Genomic DNA, 20,419 nt, shown 5'->3' on the forward strand with positions numbered 1-20,419 from the left:
CAGATTGGTAATTCTTGGTAAGGTTTGCAGCTTCGCTAAGGTTTTCATAAAGAAATCCCAGAAGTAGTTGGCCAAGATTGAGCTTTTTTCCATTATGCAATTGATTAGCCATGCAAAGATATCTCTTTGCAACTTGTATGGATCTTGAGCAGAAAGCACATCGCGAAAGCCATAGCGCCAAGAAGGCAATATGTTCGCCATCAGAGACTTCTTCGTTCGCGGTAACATGATGTTGTTGGATAAACGCAGTATAAGTAACTGTCGAATTATTAAAGCCAATTGTGTCATCATCCATCTCAGTGGGATCGAAGTCTTCCCCAGTTGGTCGAAGTCCTGTAATCGCAGCTACATCGAAGAGAGTAGGGGTGACCATTCCACATGGGAGGTGGAAAGTGTTGTGGGAAGCATCCCAGAAATGGACCGCTGCTACTAGCATGGGTTGGTTATATGTTAAGCCTGTTTTCGATAGTTGGATCAAATCGTAGATTCCTAACGATTTCCAGTCAGATTCTTTCTTTTTCTCTACTTTTTCTAACCAGGCAAAGTACAAGTCAGGATCTTTGGCTAAAGGGAGTGACCTAAACACTTTCACAAAGTTGGTCATATAATTTAACCTAATTTTTGGCAAAGCCAAAGGGGCTACAGTTGAAGTTTCTTCAACATTAGCAGATTCTCCTGAAGGAGAGCAACCCTCTTCATCTGTGTTAGCTTTGCTCACTAATGGCCTAGTCTTATAATAAGCAGGGAAGAACCTACTTAGGGTTTGGTTATCTTCACCCGGCAATGGACCCATAAAAGCAAAAGATTTTCCAGAAAGTTCGAAGGGTATGATTACCTGGGAAGCATAGATAGCGCGAACTTCTTCAGCGTTAGGGTTCGGAATGTGTTCGTGTTCCCCAGACCGTGTGGTGGATTGGAGCTTTAGAGCAGGTTGAAGAACATTGGAAGATGAAGCCATCGGACGAGTTTTGAGAAATTCAGATTTGAAAAGTTTGAAGATGTTGGTTTCTTTGTTTGATAAAGAAGACGGAGAAATAGGAATGAGAAGTTGTAAAAAGAGTGCAAGTCCAAAGTATTTAAATGTTTAACGGAAATCCTTTTTAAATCTTTTGGGTAAAACCCAAAGGACACGTGGCGAATGATGATTTAATCCAATGGCGGTCGAAAGATTCAGCCTTACTCCTAGTATATAGGAGTAATGATCAGGAAGTAAGGTCAAGGACGTGGGAATGTAAGTTATGAGAAGACATTTTGAGAATGACAAGACGTTTCGGAAACAGAGATTATCAATGATTATGACGTTTAGTCAGTAGTCTTGGAACTATAAAAAATTTAATAAGAGACGAAATCTTATGATGGCAAAAAACGCCTATTTCTGTTGATCTTCGAAACAGGCATTTATTGGGGGAAATTTGTTAGCTGAAGATTTCGTTGAACAAATATATGTGCTTCGAAGGAGTGTATGATCGAAGGCAAGGTGGTTACTGATGACCATCTCTGAGAAATATAAAATGGCTACTGATGGCCATGTTTCGATAGCAAGAAACGTCTAAGTTTTTTATGAAGGTGATGGCTACTGAAAGCTATTGGAAGGACATATCCTCGAAGACTTAGACAAAATTTATAAATTTGCTTAAGTATTATTATTTAGCGTGTTTGTTAGTAAGTGTTTATTAACATACTGCCACGCGTCGAAGATGGACTCAGGCGGGAAGATTTGAAATTCGAAGATAGTTGCGTAACTGCTTATTTCACAGATGTCATCGCTGGAAGTTCTTATGAGAAACGTGGCAGCGGATTAGCGTAGGGCCGTTATGGTCGAAACTAGTATAAATAGGAGTTTTTATGATAGAATTCCGTGTGTTCATTTTGTACAAATCACTCACATATTTACTCAAGTATCAAGCGTTAACGAGAACGAGTTCGCTGAGAAAATGTACGTATGACACCACCATCTTAATACATGAGTATTATCTTTTATTGCTTTTCGTTTTCGAATATCTTTAAATTCTTGCATTCTATTTACTTCTTGTCATTTACATTACTGTATCTTTACTTTCATGTTATTTACTTTCATGTTATTTACTTTCATGTTATTTACTTTCATGTTATTTACTTTCATGTTATTTACTTTCATGTTATTTACTTTCATGTTATTTACTTTCATGTTATTTACTTTCATGTTATTTACTTTCAAGATCTTTAACAGTTTTATGTTTTAAGGTTCTTTACATTTAAACAGAATTGCATGTTACGTTATCTGCGTTGTTTACATTGTAAAGTCATAATCACATATAATCAAGTCATCACTAAAAGTGTATGTTTTCAATCGAATAACATTTGTCGAAGACAAACGAATCATGAACATGGTTCTAAAGAATATTGATAACAATCTAATTGACTATGTGTCCTAGGATCAATCTAGTCGATCCTGCGAGTAACCAAATCATATTTATTATAGTTTGGAGGACTAGCGGTTGTTTACCGGAAATCACCGTAAACACCCTTTTGACTTGACGTCTTTGAAAGAATGTCATATGGCCTCATGATCTTTTGAGGGGCTAATGACTTTGTTTGAAGGCGGGCGAACTGTTTTCAGGGTGAAGACTGCCATTCGTCAACTGATGCCTGAGGAATCAACGAACTGTTTTCCTAAGAGGAAAACTGCCATTCATCGACTCTGTGGGGAGTTAAACATCCCAGAAACAGACAAACTGTTTGAAGAAACTGCCATTTGTCGATCTCTTGAGTATTTAACAGACAAACTGTCTTTTCTTGGGAAAAGACTGCCATTTGTCGACCCTGTCATGAAAGAAAGTGAGCAAACTGTCTTCTGATGAAAGAGACTGCCATTTGCTGACTTTTTTATGATAGAAAGTGAGCAAACTGTCTTCTGCTGAAAGAGACTGTCATTTGCTGACTTTGTTATGATAGAAAGTGAGCAAACTGTCTTCTGATGAAAGAGACTGCCATTTGCTGACTTTTTTATGATAAGAAGTGAGCAAACTGTCTTCTGATGAAAGAGACTGCCATTTGCTGACTTTGTTGGGGAATCTGAACTATCTTCTGGACGAAGACTATCATTCGCTGACTCCGCTGGGGAATCATTTGTCGATCTACTGGGAGATTCTGAATTTTTCTTTGACAAGAAGTGGCACCTCTTGACCCTGCTGGGGAAATACCAAACCTGTAGGGAATTCCAAAATGTGAAGCAGACTATCTTATCTGAAGAAGGCTGTCGAATGTCGCTCTGCAGGAGATTCTCGGCTGAGGAATTCCAAAAGTGAACAAACTATCTCTTTGAGGGAGACTACCATCTGTTGACTTGCTTGGTGAGATCCTTGTGTATGAATTGTTGTTTCGAAGGAAAAAGTTTCTCCGGAACTTGCAGGGGAAACTTGAGTTCATGCCTCAATGACTTAGGCATTCACAGGATCAAAGCCTGATTCGGCTATGCAATTATGATGTAATGTATGCATGAATATTATGACAATTATAAAATGTAAAGTGAATGTGAATAGAATTGTCACGGATGGAAAATCCTAAGATACGACTTGAATTCTTGTTGATCAGAAGATGTCCTCTTCTTGTAGTTCGAACTCTGTTGGGAATATCTTGTTATCAGTTGTCCGCTGTCCGAAATGAGTAATATGAATTGAAGTAAAGATCCGTCATCGGGAGATGTTCGCAAAGCGACCTCATGGGGAAATATTGGTTCCCGGAGTCTCAACCGTTCTCGGAGCAACTGTTTGCATTCTTCCTATTGTTTGTAAACCTTAGAAAGAAATTTCACCTTTATTTTTGCAAGTAAATTCATTTTTATTTTATGAAAACATTTGTTTCAAGAAATTGACTGTTTAAACTTAAAATGCATTCCAAGAAACTGAATAAGACTAGATTGCAAAGGAAAAGCACAAGGCTCAAATTATTATATATGGAATGGTAATCAGCCAAATGCTTGATTCCATGGAGTATTTACAAAGTTGGAAATTGGTAATTTTTCGGGAAAAGGGCTACGATGAAACGTGACGACCGTTATCTTTCCCTTCCACTCCGAGTTGCGCTGTATTCGTGCTTCGTAGAAGATGACTTACTGCTGATGAATACTCCGCTATGGATTTTGAATGATCAAGTTTGTCCTGAACACAGTTACTTGCCATATATCCCTAACTTTTGCGTAAACTACCCCTTTCGGGTTTTAAGTCTACCGGGATTGATTAATATATTTTTTATGTCTCTAATTTTTGCCTGAATCGCCCTTTCGGGTTTTCGATTCACCGAGACGCTCTTTTTTGCCTAAGCCGCTCTTTGCGAGTTTTCAACTTAGCGAGCTGTTCTTTTAATTATTTAGGCGAAGTATTTCTTGACTGCGTCGACATTCACAGGACGGGTGAATTCTTCTCCATCCATAGTCGTGAGTATTAAGGCTCCTCCTGAGAAAGCTCTCTTGACCACGTAGGGGCCGTCATAATTGGGAGTCCATTTCCCTCTTGAATCTGTGAGAAAAGATTGAATCTTTTTGAGTACAAGGTCGCCTTCTTTGACTGTGCGAGGTCGAACCTTTTTGTCGAAAGCTTTCTTCATTCTTTGTTGATATAGCTGTCCGTGGCATAAAGCTGTCATGCGCTTTTCTTCGATTAAGTTCAATTCATCGAATCTGCTTTGACACCACTCGGCTTCTGTTAATTTTGCCTCCATCAAAACTCTCATTGATGGAATCTCAACCTCTATTGGTAGGACTGCCTCCATGCCATATACAAGGGAGAAAGGAGTTGCTCCAGTCGAAGTACGTACTGATGTACGGTAACCATGAAGAGCATACGGGAGCATTTCATGCCAATCTTTGTAAGTGATGACCATCTTCTGAATGATTTTCTTGATGTTTTTGTTAGCTGCTTCTACAGCTCCATTCATCTTTGGTCTGTAAGGAGATGAGTTGTGATGTTCGATCTTGAATTCTTCACAAAGCTCCTTCATCATTTTGTTATTCAAATTTGACCCATTGTCAGTGATTATCTTGCTAGGAATGTCGTAGCGACAGATGATGTGATTCTTGATAAACCTGACGACAACTTGTCTTGTAACGTTTGCATATGAAGCTGCTTCAACCCATTTGGTGAAATAGTCTATGGCTACTGATCAGAAAATTAGCAAGTGTACTATTTTTCACCGATGTAGTTTTAAATAGGGGTTGATACCCAGTATCGAACTCGCGGACTGCGTAGGAAACACAAGTTTTACAATTATTCAATTGAACAAAATATCATGGGGTGTGGTTTTGGTTTGTTTGATTAAGTTAAAAAAAACGATATTTAAAAGAAGTAATAAGTAAAAGTTGAATTGGCACAAATATGAGAAAATATGCTAAGGTAGATGTATGAACCGCCTTGTAATTCACGTAACCGCTATTTTACGAAAAAGTTGTCAATATGATTTAGTATCAATTCTTAATATTAATTTTCCCTAATTCCTTAGCGGAAAATCTATTTGGCAAATAAAATTCAGTTTTAATTCCTTAACAACTAAACTTTTTTACCAAGAACCTTGTGAAAATAACCTAGAATAGATGATCAATACCGTCAAATCCTTATTCCTAAGCAATTTACCGGTAACGTTATTATTCAAAAAGCGTTAAGGTGGTTTTTCCGACCTAACCTTAACCGTAAATCAACATAATATTTTCCAATAGAATGAAGCATGAGACACTTTGAAAATAAACTAAATTCATAAAAAACTTCAAATTCGTAAAGCAACGGTACTTAATTCATTACATAAAAGCGATTCAGGGACACCCCCTTAACATAAATAGGTTTAGCTACTCATAGTAATGAAGAAAAGAACAAAGATAATAGTAAACATTACAAGAGATGAGGATTGCTTCAATCTTCAATTGCTTCCGCTCTTGAAGATCTCCCTTTTCCAAACCCTTGATTGCACTTCTCTCCTTCGTAGAAATCTCCAATATGATCCCAGATCATCTAAAAACTCCCAAACTAGGACTAAGTAGTGTTAGGTTACATTCCGTTCATGTAAAAAGCCGAAAACGCCCTTAATGAGACTTGGACTAATGAAACACCTTAAAAATTCAATTTCTGGCCGCAACAGCTGACACGGCCGTGTCCCACGACACTGGCGCCCGTGTCAGCCACTGGTTTCTCCTCAAACAGCTTTTTTTCATGCATCAGCTGACACGGCCGTGTCCCACGACACTGGCGCCCGTGTCAGCCACTGGTTGCTCCCAACAGTTTTGTTTCTTCTTTTTCAGCTGACATGGCCATGTCCCACGACACTGGCGCCCGCGTCAGCTACTTTCTTTGTCTTTTTGGCTTCGTTTTCTTCTGTTCTCGTCCCATTTTTTCGGCGATTCTTTCTTACACCTGAAATAACCAATAACTACCAACAAAGTGATCAAAAATAAATATTCTACTAAAAATTATCACTAACTATTAGATTAACAAAACATGAAATAACTACTTAAAACAACGAACAAACCCTTCACAATGTTACCGAAATGACCGATTTTTACCAAATAATTTGCGGAGTAGAAGTGAAATTGGTGACCGATCACAACCCCAAACTTAGATCGTTGCTTGTCCTCAAGAAATGCTTGAAAATTTAAACAAAGGTCACCCCTAAATATATGCTTCCACAATACAACCGTGTTTTTCACAACTCGACTTCCACCCTTCCGGTCAATCGTGCTAGCTTTTACTCCCCGAATTTTCCGCTCCACTTTCACATTAAAATTCTCCTTAACCTGTAAGCTTTTTCACACTTCTCACCAAGTCTCTCAAGGTTAAAATCAATTCACTCATAAATCACGATATGCAATATCAACTTTTAAATTTGAACAAATTCTACTTTCATACACAAACACTTTGCACACACTTTTTGAGGTCTTTGGGTTGTAACGGGGCTTAGGACAAGTGGGATAAACAAGGAAACAGATACACAAAGGTTTTGGGGGCTCGGCAATCATGTTGTCTTTCTTGTCATTGTGCTTATTTTAATACAATGGGGTTTAACATTGACTTTTTAACTTCACTCAATTATTCGAGCGTTTCAATTGTAACCAAGTCATTTAGTCGGGGCAAGTGTGTTTTTATGAGTTCTATATATTTTTTTTCTTTTTTTTTCTTCGGAGCATTCAAGAGTCTCCACATTTTTTTCACACTTGCCCTTTTCGTATAAGGTTCACCACCCCAAACTTAGAACTTTGCACAATTTCTACATCCACAACGTTTATGCCGAGCACGGGTAAAAGGGAATAATTTTTTTTTTCTTTTTGGCCAATGGGGTAATATATGCGGTTTAAAAAAAACAAACAAACGAACAAGGGATACAGGCTCAAAGGGGTTTGCAATGGATAAACATAAATAAGGGACGGCTAGAAAGGCTCAAGGGGAAAAAAAAAAACGTGCCTCAGTGTGTGTTATTATGCAGTGTCATATGAGTAGAACTTACGCAAATTCAAAGTGATAAAATCATACCTGACTACTCTCTCATGATGATAAATTTCTGGCTTTTTATGATCTCACCATGTTGGGCATAGCTTACAGGATCCAAAGTACTTATTGTGTAATGTCGCTTCTTTTCCGGTTCGTATGTACCAGCTCTCAATCTCAGTCCGGTGTCATCAAGCTGCGTCCAACTACTTCTTTCGGTTGTATCAACTTTCAGGGATGCCTTTTGGTGCAAGATTGGGTTGTCTCGTTCATCCTTTCCTTACTACTCCATCAATCATCCAATAAAGCACATCAACCTATAACACTGGAAGGTCAACTTTAAACAGAAATAACTAAAACAAACAAGAATAACTGAAATTAACAACAAAAAGCAATAAAACCCCCCCACACTTGAACCAAACATTGACCTCAATGTTTAAATTCAAGATAGTGAGGGTGAACTCACAGAGGGTATTGCGACTCCAGTTGCCGCTTCCTAGCTTTCACCGGAGAGACCCACCTTTTTTTTCTGAAAACAAAACAAAAAGTAAACCGCATTATTAAAACTGTGGGTTGCCTCCCACGAAGCGCTTCGTTTAACGTCGCATGGCTCGACGGTCCAATACCCTTTATTAAGGAGGGTACTTCCTCCTCCAAACTTGGTTGCTTGTCACTTCCGCAACGACAAACTTATGAAGTAGAGAAGTATGGACCACTTTTCTCTTCAAGTTACTACCCACTTTAATCGTCTCACCTTTGCTTTCCACTGTTTTCTTCTTCTTGATTTCTTGAATTAATGCAGGAATTTTTATAGGTGTAAGAGCTGAGGCCACCTTAGAGATGATACTTGAAACTTTTTCGGGATGATGTGGACTTTTGCTGGCTCCCTCACTTCTGATCATACCAACTTTAGATTGATTATTTCCACCAGCAGCTTGTTTTTTTACTTCTAACACCTTTAGTGTTACCTCCTCATCAAATGATTTAACTACGAGTTCCCCTTTTTCAATATCCAAATTGCAGCGACTAGTAAGCAGAAATGGTCGCCCAAGAAGGATTGGAGTCTCTTCATCCTCAGGAATGTCCATGATGTGGAAATCAACTGGGTAGACAAACTTGTCAATCTCTACCATTACATCTTCAGCTATCCCATATGACTTCTTAATAGTGTGATCAGCGAATTTCAACTTTGTTTCACTCTCGCTTATTTTTCCAATCTCCAGCTTTTTGAAGATGGACAATGGCATCAAACTCACACTAGAACCAGAATCAATTAACACCTTCTTGAACACTCTGTCATTGATGGTGCACGGTATTGCCACCACTCCAGGGTCTTTCTTCTTAATGGGGATCTTCCTTGCTGGCGAGACTCTACCACACTTTTCAGTCACAATTTCTGTTTCATCTCCCACTAACCTCTTTTTTGAAATTACCTCCTTCATGAATTTCTTGTATGCAGGCACATTTTCAAGTGCTTCAAAGAAAGGTAAGTTGATCTCCAACTTTTTGAACATTGCAATAAACTTCTCAAAGTCTTTCTCTTTTGAATATTTCTTTGTCACTCTAGAGGGGAAAGGTAGCTTGATCGCCGGTTTAGTTTCTTTCTTATTTTTCTCTTCAAGTGGCTTAACCGGTGGTACCACTACTTCGGGTTCTTTCGGATTTTCTCTCACTTCCAGATCTACCTCTATGACTAAATTGTCATTTATTTCCTCTTCTTCTTCAGGCTCTGGCGCTTTCTGACTTCTTGTTGAGACAACATTAATTTTCTCTTGGTTTTTTGGATTTGCCACAGTTGAGCTTGGAAGAGTGCCTTGTGCTTGTAGAGTGAGATGTTGTGCTATCTGACCCACTTGAACTTCCAGATTTTTGATTGAAGCTGTTGTGTTCCTATGGTTATTTCTTGTCTCCTCTTGAAACTGAGAACATTGTCCGGCCAATCTCTCAATAGCTACTTCCCATTCTGCCTTCTGAGGAACTTGTTGTTGATCTTTCCATGAGAAGTTTGGATGATTCTTCCATCCCAGATTATAGGTGTTAGAATAAGGATTGTTCTGCTTCAAGAACTTGATCTCTTCAATTTGTTGAGGAGTTGCAAAACAATACACAGTTTGGTGAGGGCCATTACAAATCTCACAACTGACCGTTTGAGCCGGTTGAACTTGAGCCACAGTTTGAGTCTCAACAGTCATCTTCTTGAGTCTTCTCTCGACCTCAGCTGCAATTTGGTCTTCCATTTTCACAACTTGATTAGCCAACTTTAAATCAATCATCCCTTCCGGCTGGCTTACACTACGGTCATATAATTCCAAATGCTCATTCGCAGCAATGGCTTCAATGATCTTCTTGATACCAGTGGCTGTTGTAAAATTAGATGAGCCACCGGCAGCTGTGTCAATGAGTTGCTTAGTCTTCATCTTGAGGCCATTCACAAAGTTCTGCATCTGTTCAGTTGCATCCATATTGTGAGTAGGACATGCAACTAATAATCGTTTAAACCTCTTGTACGCATCTCCAAGTGATTCTCCTTCCTTCTGTTTAAAATTTACTATGTCATACCACTTACGGATATACACAGAAGCAGGAAAATACTCGTTGAGAAATGTTGTCTCCATCTGTTGCCAAGTTGTAATGCTCCCAGCAGGTAAAGAGTAGAACCACTCTTCAGCATCTTCTGAAAGGGTAAAGGGAAACATTACCAACTTTTTCGCTTCCTCAGAGTGTCCTTCAATTTTTAACGACGTGGTCATCGTGAGAAATCTCTGTAAATGCTTATTTGCATCTTCATTGATTTTTCCCGAAAAAGGTCTCTTTTCGAGTTGCTGGATCGTTGAAGGATGCAACTGAAAATGAGCAACATTGACCGGTTGATTTACTATTGTCAAACGTCCAGTTGGAGCATTTGATCCTCCATAGTCACCGAGAAGTCTCTCCATTGGAGGTGGATCTGCAGCCATGGTTTCAGACTCGGTGTCTGAATTTTCGGAATGAACCGAAATTACTTCCTCTTCTTCAGATTCAGAAACTGTCAGTGTTGCTTTTGATGTTTCCGGTCTTTCTTGACTTGCTTTTTGAAGTCTAGCTCGCAACGATCGTTCTGGCTCTGCGTCAAAAAGAAATTCTGCTGAGGCCTTACCTCGCATACAAAGATTAAACAATTACTAGTAGTGAGCAAATAAAATAACAGAAAATTAAAATTTTAGTTGCAGAGCAACAAAAATCCAATTGAATTATTATTAAACTTATATTTTGGCAATCCCCGGCAACGGCGCCAAAAACTTGATCAGAAAATTAGCAAGTGTACTATTTTTCACCGATGTAGTTTTAAATAGGGGTTGATACCCAGTATCGAACTCGCGGACTGCGTAGGAAACACAAGTTTTACAATTATTCAATTGAACAAAATATCATGGGGTGTGGTTTTGGTTTGTTTGATTAAGTTAAAAAAAACGATATTTAAAAGAAGTAATAAGTAAAAGTTGAATTGGCACAAATATGAGAAAATATGCTAAGGTAGATGTATGAACCGCCTTGTAATTCACGTAACCGCTATTTTACGAAAAAGTTGTCAATATGATTTAGTATCAATTCTTAATATTAATTTTCCCTAATTCCTTAGCGGAAAATCTATTTGGCAAATAAAATTCAGTTTTAATTCCTTAACAACTAAACTTTTTTACCAAGAACCTTGTGAAAATAACCTAGAATAGATGATCAATACCGTCAAATCCTTATTCCTAAGCAATTTACCGGTAACGTTATTATTCAAAAAGCGTTAAGGTGGTTTTTCCGACCTAACCTTAACCGTAAATCAACATAATATTTTCCAATAGAATGAAGCATGAGACACTTTGAAAATAAACTAAATTCATAAAAAACTTCAAATTCGTAAAGCAACGGTACTTAATTCATTACATAAAAGCGATTCAGGGACACCCCCTTAACATAAATAGGTTTAGCTACTCATAGTAATGAAGAAAAGAACAAAGATAATAGTAAACATTACAAGAGATGAGGATTGCTTCAATCTTCAATTGCTTCCGCTCTTGAAGATCTCCCTTTTCCAAACCCTTGATTGCACTTCTCTCCTTCGTAGAAATCTCCAATATGATCCCAGATCATCTAAAAACTCCCAAACTAGGACTAAGTAGTGTTAGGTTACATTCCATTCATGTAAAAAGCCGAAAACGCCCTTAATGAGACTTGGACTAATGAAACACCTTAAAAATTCAATTTCTGGCCGCAACAGCTGACACGGCCGTGTCCCACGACACTGGCGCCCGTGTCAGCCACTTGTTTCTCCTCAAACAGCTTTTTTTCATGCATCAGCTGACACGGCCGTGTCCCACGACACTGGCGCCCGTGTCAGCCACTGGTTGCTCCCAACAGTTTTGTTTCTTCTTTTTCAGCTGACATGGCCATGTCCCACGACACTGGCGCCCGCGTCAGCTACTTTCTTTGTCTTTTTGGCTTCGTTTTCTTCTGTTCTCGTCCCATTTTTTCGGCGATTCTTTCTTACACCTGAAATAACCAATAACTACCAACAAAGTGATCAAAAATAAATATTCTACTAAAAATTATCACTAACTATTAGATTAACAAAACATGAAATAACTACTTAAAACAACGAACAAACCCTTCACAGTGTTACCGAAATGACCGATTTTTACCAAATAATTTGCGGAGTAGAAGTGAAATTGGTGACCGATCAGCTACCAAGATGAAGCGATGTCCGTTGGACGCTTTTGGTTCGATCATTCCAATCATGTCGATTCCCCACATGGAGAAAGGCCAAGGGGAAGAGAGTATGTTGAGAAGAGATGGTGGCACATGAATTCTATCGGCGTAGATCTGGCATTTGTGACACCTCTTTGCGTACTGGTAGCAATCTGACTCCATCGTCAGCCAATAATATCCTGCTCTCAGTATTTTCCTTGTCATGGTGTGTCCATTGGTGTGAGTACCAAAGGAACCTTCATGTATTTCTCTCATGAGTATTTCTGCTTCTTTTCTGTCAACGCATCTGAGCAGAACCATGTCGAAGTTTCTCTTGTACAGAACATCTTCATTCAAGAAGAATCTACAAGCTAACTTTCTCAAAGTATTTCTATCTTTCTTTGATGCCCCAAGAGGGTACTCTTGCTTTTGAAGAAAGTTCTTGATGTCGGGATACCACGGTTTGTCGTCGATGATTGCTTCTACTGTGAACACATGAGCGGGCCTATCCAGGCGCATAACATCGATCCGAGGAATGTCATTCCAATGATTTATCCTAATCATGGAAGAGAGTGTGGCTAATGCATCAGCCAAATTGTTTTCTTCATGAGGAATGTGATGAAAATCTACCCTGTCGAAGAATGGTAATAATCTTCTCGCGTAGTCTTTGTAAGGGATTAGCCCTGGTTGGCTTGTTTCCCATTCTCCTTTGATTTGATTGATGACCAAAGCAGAATCTCCATATACATCCAAGTGTTTGATTCTTAGATCCATGGCTTCTTCGAGACCCATGATGCAAGCTTCATATTCGGCCTCATTGTTTGTGCATTTGAAAGTTAATCTGGCAGTAAATGGAATATGGGTACCCTGAGGTGTAACAATGATTGCCCCAATTCCTCGTCCATAAGTATTGACAGCTCCGTCAAAGATTAAGCCCCACTGGGATCCTATCTCAGGTCCTTCGTCTGGTAGTGGCTCGTCGTAATCTTTCATCTTGAGGTACATGACGTCCTCGTCCGGAAAGTCGAAACTGGTTGATTCATGACCATTGAGTGGGTGGTGAGCCAGGTGCTCAGCTAGAATGCTTCCTTTCACGGCTTTCCGTGCGTGATACTCAATGTCGTATTCTGATAACAACATCTGCCAACGTGCAATTCTCCCGGTTAAAGCAGGCTTCTCAAAGATGTACTTGATTGGATCCATATGAGAGATCAAACAAGTAGTATGTCGAATCATGTACTGGCGGAGACGCTTGGCAGCCCAGGCCAAAGCACAACACGTCTTCTCGAGCATGGAGTAGCGGGATTCACAATCAGTGAATTTCTTGCTCAGGTAGTAGATGGCATGCTCTTTTCTCTTTGTCTCGTCTTGCTGTCCAAGGACACAACCCATGGAGTCTTCTAAGACGGTTAAGTACATTATCAAAGGTCTTCCTTCCACTGGAGGAGACAAGATGGGTGGTTCGAGCAGATATTCCTTAATGCTGTCGAACGCTTTCTGACAATCGTCTGTCCAGACGCAACTTTGATTTTTCCGTAGAAGTTTGAAAATAGGAGCGCAAGTTGCAGTCATGAGATATATGAATCTCGAGATGTAATTCAGACGTCCAAGAAATCCTCTAACTTGTTTCTCGGTTCTGGGCGAAGGCATTTCTTGAATTGCCTTGACTTTGTCTGGATCTACTTCAATTCCTCGTTTGCTGACAATGAAACCAAGGAGTTTTCCTGAATAGACACCAAAGGTGCACTTGTTCGGGTTCAGGCGAAGCTGAAACTTCCGTAAGCGTTGAAATAACTTTGTCAGATTCTGTATGTGATCTTCTTCATTTTCTGATTTGGCAATCATGTCGTCCACATAAACTTCCACTTATTTATGCATCATGTCGTGGAAAAGCGTAGTCATGGCCCTTTGATAAGTTGCCCCTGCGTTCTTTAGTCCAAAAGGCATAACACGATAGCAGAACGTGCCCCAGGGGGTGATGAAAGCTGTTTTTTCCATGTCTTCAGGTGCCATTTTGATTTGGTTGTATCCTGAAAATCCGTCCATGAATGAGAAAACTTTGGATTTTGTTGTACTGTCTACCAACATATCAATATGTGGTAAAGGAAAATCATCCTTAGGGCTAGCTTTGTTCAAATCTCTGTAGTCGACGCACATGCGGACTTTTCCGTCTTTCTTAGGAACGAGAACAATGTTAGCTAACCACTGAGGGTATTCTGAAGTGACGAGGAAACCTGCGTTGATCTGCTTTTGAACTTCCTCTTTGATTTTCATGGCCATCTCCGGATGAGTTCTTCTTAATTTTTGCTTGACCGGAGGGCATTCTGCTTTTAATGGCAAGTGATGCTCCACTATACTGGTATCCAAACCTGGCATATCTTGATAAGACCAAGCGAAAACATCTGAGAATTCTTTGAGTAGTTGTATCAAACTCTCTCTGATCTCTGAACTGAGCGAAGCTCCAATCTTAACCTCTTTTCTGTTTCCATCGGAAGCAAGGTTAATGATCTCTAGAGGCTCATTGTATGGCTGAATGGCCTCTTCCTTTTGTTGAAGTAACCGTGAAATTTCCTTTGATATTTCTTCGTCTTCTTCTTCCTCTGCCTCGAATACAGGAAACTCAAAGCTTGGAGAAGTCATACGGTCGCACGTTTCAACGGGGTATTTTATGATTAATCTGCATATGTGTGATAAGTTTTATTTAGACAACGAGGGAAGACTCGGTGTATGCAGTTAATGGAATATTTGATGTTTTTTAAGGGTGTTTTTTAGGATTACCAATTTCCGAAAAAAGAAAAGGGAAAACTAAACGAAGGAACAGAATGACATTTTTATTTATGGACAGTCATTTCTTGAAACAAAGACCCTATAAAACAAAACTCTATTGCTTTGGGCGAAGCAAAGAGGGACATTTTCCTAAGAAATAGTAAAATGCAAAGCCCTATGAAACATCTCTTCACCCTGGGCTATGGTGAGAGGACAAAATAACGGTGAAAGTTCCTACTTAGGAGTGCGAACAACAGTTGAAACTTCAACAGCTGTCCAGTAGTGGCGAACCCCATTGTGCACTAAGTAATCTGGAACCTTAGGCTTAAGCTGGCCTGTGGTAGGTCTTGATTTACCAACCACTGTCTTTGCAACACTCAGTCGATCTTCTTCTACTTCAGCAGACTGAGCGGTGTGAGCATACCCATTTCCAAGTGGAGTATGTCGGTTTTTCTTTTGAGGAAACTTCCAATCTTTTGAATGGAGAGACTCGTTGTCGGAGACACTTTCGAGATCGTCCTCTTCTGTATTTTGGTCTTGCTCTTCTCCCAAGATGGCATTGACTAGATATGTGAACTCTAGATCCGTAGCCTCGGAAGGTGACTTGGGGATATAATCCTCAATGATGATTTCACCAGTAGATGATGATGAATAGCAAGGGTTATACATCTCTTTTGGCTGAGAGAGGTACTCATAATCAATGTTCCATCCAGTTGGAACAATGTCTTCAAGAGAGATTCTTGAACTTTCAGGAGCGGAGTATTTCACCATGTAGTCGAATTTTCCGCTTGGTTCTCCTAATGTGTCCCAAGTCTCTTCGGGGATAGGAGGAACTTCTTCTGATGAATCATGACTTCTGGTGGTGAAGTTGTTAGTAACTTCATCACTGCTTGGTTGAGTCTTACTTTCAGATCCTTTAGTCGGATAACAGCAAGGTGAATCAGACTCTGGTAGGGAGATATATCCTGCTTTGTTAAGATAGGATAACCATTCCTCTTCATCGGTGTTTTCCGTACCGATGGTATTGACTGTTTGTTGAACAGGTTGAAGAAAACCTCCACTGCAGAAAGTTTCTTGAATTGGAAGAACTACCTCAATTCCTGGAATAGTCTTTGATGATGTTGGAAAGAATCCAATTCCTGTTCTGTTCTTGTTGTTGGTAGGAATATTAATGTGCCCCCAACCACTGGTAGTGCCATCCTTTACAACTTGGATTGCATCTTTGTATGAAGAGATAGACGCTGCTTTCTCCTTTCCTTTGTCCAAGGAAAGTGCTTGAAATTTAGTTCCAACAACCTCTTTTGGTTCTATGTCGGAGAATGATGACAGGTTGCTGACGATCAGAGCTTGTTCTCCACATACGGTTACCAATTTGTCATTTCTTATGAACTTCAGTTTCTGATGAAGTGTTGAAGTAATTGCCCCAGCTTCATGAATCCATGGGCGACCTAGCAAACAACTGTATTGTGCTGGAATGTCCATAACTTGGAAAGTGATTTTGAACGTCTGAGGTCCAATAGTTATGGGAAGATCTACTTCTCCGAAAACTGACTTTCTTGATCCATCAAATGCTTTGACGATGACATGACTTTTTCTTAGAGGGTAATCTTCGAAAGATAATCTTGATAATGTTGATTTAGGCATGACGTTGAGAGAGGATCCGTTGTCTATTAGGACTCCTGTGAGTATATCACCCATGCAGCCAACTGAGATGTGAAGTGGAAGATTGTGGTCTACTCCTTCTTCAAAGAGATCTTCGTCACAGAAACTTAGGTTAGTTCCGGCGGAGATGTTGGCAATGATGTTGTTGAATTGGCTTATTGTAACGCTAGGTTCTACAAAAGCTTGTTCCAAAACTTTCTGTAGAGCTTCCCTATGAGCTTCAGAACTCAATAGTAGGGAAAGAACAGAAATCCTAGACGGAGTATGTAGTAATTGGTCTACAATGTTGTATTCACTCCTCTGGATTAACTTCAAGATCTCATCATTTTCTTTCGCTTGAACAGCATTGGTCGGATGGTTGTCTTGCCTATGTGGTACTTCTTCCGAAGGTTTCTCCACATTTTCTGTTGTTCTGTTGAAGACTCGTCCACTTCTGGTGACTCGACTAACATCAGCAATGTTGACAACAGACGGTAATGGTATTTCCTTACCATTTTCAATGAATGTAGCGTTGTACTTGTATGGTATAGCCTTGCTGGACTCATACGGTACAGGACCTGGTAAGTAGATGACTAGTGGTGCGACTGCTGTCTTCCTGCTGTCATACTTAACTTGCATAGGTTTAACTTGATTAATTTGAGGAGATACGGTAACGACTTCGTCATCTTCTCTGTTGGCAAGAACAGTAATGGTATTGTCATCCATCAGCTTTTGAATGTCGTTGCGAACACGCAAACATCCTCGTGAATTTCTTCGACAGATTTCGCATCTACTGTAAGCGTGGAAATCTGTTCCAAAGTAGGCAAGTCCATTTAAAGTTTTATGGAACCTGACTACCGATCCTTCAAGATCTTCAACTTTGTAGATTTTGTATTCTCTTGGACATCCTTGAACCATGTTGATGTCATGTTCAGTCCTGACTCTGATATGTTGAATCCATCCTAAGTCCATTTGTTCTTGTAATGCAGCTTGAACTACGGCACATCCTTGATTATTCTTTGGACAAATTTCACATGTGAAGTAGTTGTGAGGTGGTACATGACCGTACCCAGCTTGTCTAGCGTGCATCTTGACAAGATTTTCCTCTATCTGACGAATGTCGTAGATTTGAATGACGTTGGGGCGTTGATCTATCAGATTTACTGAAGCTTCTTTATGCTGCGGCAAAGGATTTGCTTGGACGTTTGGATTAGTATCTTTGAAGGATAACATTCCGCTCTTTACTAATCGTTGGACGTCAATCTTGAAAGAGAAACAGTTCTCAATATTGTGACCTGGTGCCCCCTGATGATAGGGACAAGATTGGTCAGCCTTATACCATGGTGAGGAACTATTTGTAGGATTTGGAGGACTCCTTGTCTGAATGAGTCCTTTTGCCAGTAATGTTGGAAACAATTCTGCATACGGCATTGGTACGGGGTCAAAGGCAGGATACCTTGGAGCCATTGTTGCAACTTGAGGTTGGAATTTCTTCTTGATTTTGTGCAAGACATTGCTGACATCTTGATCCTTTTTCTTCTGGAAAGAACTTCCATACTTCCTTGGACCAACAGAAGATTCTGGTTCTTTGCTCAAGCGTCCTTCTCGAACTGCTTCTTCTAAACGCACACCCATGTTTACCATCTCGGTAAAGTCACTTGGTGCACTTGCAACCATTCGTCCGTAGTAAAATGGACTCAAAGTTTTGAGATAGATTTTTGTCATTTCTTTCTCTTCAAGTGGTGGACAAATTTGAGCAGCAACTTCACGCCATCTCTGAGCGTATTCCTTGAAGCTTTCTCTATCCTTTTGAGTCATGGCCCGGAGTTGATCTCTGTCGGGAGCCATATCCAGATTGTACTTATACTTTTTGACGAAGGCCTCTCCGAGGTCTCGAAAAGTACGAATCTCTGAACTGTCCAAGTTCATGTACCATTTGAGTGCAGCACCAGTCAGGCTGTCTTGAAAATAATGAATGAGCAATTGTTGATTATCAGTCTGAGTTGACATTCTTCGAGCGTACATCACAAGATGACTTTGTGGGCATGAATTCCCTTTGTACTTCTCGAATTCTGGTACTTTGAATTTGTGAGGAATCTTAACATTTGGAACCAGACAGAGGTCTGCAGCATTCTTTCCAAATAGATCTTGTCCTCGGAGAGTCTTGAGTTCCTTCTGCATTTGCAGAAACTGTTCTTGGAACTCGTCCAATCTTTCATACACGCCAGCATCCTCACTTGGAGCGTGATGATATACTTGTCCGCCTTGCGGGGGAAAAGTATGCATAATGGGCTGTGGAGAAGCCATGACAGCAGATCTCGGAATCTCAGCATTCTGTTGTGCGAAACCCATTGCCGTTGCTCTTAGAACTTCAATTTCCAGAGGTTTGTAACCCAACGGTGGACGCATATCCATGGTGACTTTTAGAGCTTCAGAAGCTGGAGGTATGTACCCTTCTTGAGTAAAGTTATACGGCCTGCCCCAAGGTCGATCAGGCGGCATGGTATACTGAGGAATAGGAGTAGAAACAATCTCGGAAACCACAGTCCTTTGTGGTTCTTCTGGCGTTGGTCGATTCTGCGCAACTACCAGGGCTTCTACCATACTATTGAGTCTTTCAACAGTACCTTTGAGAGTATTAATCTCTTCTCTGAGTTCTTCATTCTCTTGCTCAAAGTCTTCCATTCTTTTCTTGCGACTTGAACGAGTGTTGTATGGATGAGACAGCTTGAAAGTCTTGGTTCACCTCCTTCTCCTCCTCTCTTTCTGGAGAAAGGAAAGTGACTATTAGATCCGCGACAATTCTCGTGTCAGTGCGTACGACTAAAGCGATGCATGATATGCAATTAAGTTATTATTTTTCAAGGAAACACCATAATTACGTTATGAAACATCAAACTTTTATTAATTAAGCGAAAACTCCGTTTTTTACACACTTTGAAAATGGAAATACAGAGAAACTGAGAGAAAGGACTCTAAAACTTTGATGAAGAGCTGACTTCACGTTCTAACATCTTCTTCTGTTTCTTGAGCTGAGCGTTCTCTGACGTGAGCTGATCGATGATCCAGGAAGCAGGAGGGATATGATGAGAAAGTGACGTTTGTGTCACTTGTCGATCGAGCACTTCAAGTAACTCATCCTTCCTTCTTAGGATGTTTTGAATCTCAACATTTTCCGTGTTGACAATTCGATACTTGTTCCTCCAAGCATTCCTTTCTTGGCATACCTTGTTTAATGCCGCTTGCAGTTTTTCAACATCGGTGGAGAAAAGGTAAATTGGTTCCCTTAGGGGAATAGGTTCTTGATGTTGATATGGCATCCTGAGCTTGAATGCTCTGACGCGTACCCATTGAAGGTAAGGATCCAGGGAGATGCAAAGATGTTTTCCTAACAATCTTCTCCCTTTGCTGTGAACAAGACGCCAGGCTTGGACAATTTCCTTCTTCAGCATGTTGCCATGATCGTCGATGTCTTTGAAGAACAGACCTTCCAATTGGATGTTACTTGGTATATTTTTCATGGGATAGCCGTATTGACGACGGGCTAAAGCTGGATTGTAACTGATTCCTCCCTTAGTTCCAATAAGGGGTACGTTGGGAAAACTTCCGCAACTGAAGATGATCTTGGTTTCGTCGTTGTCAGGACTACACCAATCAATGTCTGTATGAGTGAGAGACATGATTTTCTGTGACCAGTAAAGGCCATCCCTCATGTTCCAGAAAGTGCTAGACTTTGGCAGGTGCGAAACGAACCATTCGTATAACAACGGTACGCAGCATGTGATTAATCCTCCTCGCTGCAGGTTTCTTGAATGCACAGAGTGATAAGCATCCGCAAGCAAGGTTGGAAC

Source organism: Vicia villosa, linkage group LG3 (genome assembly GCF_029867415.1).
Source record: "Vicia villosa cultivar HV-30 ecotype Madison, WI linkage group LG3, Vvil1.0, whole genome shotgun sequence".
Taxonomy (NCBI): Eukaryota; Viridiplantae; Streptophyta; class Magnoliopsida; order Fabales; family Fabaceae; genus Vicia; species Vicia villosa.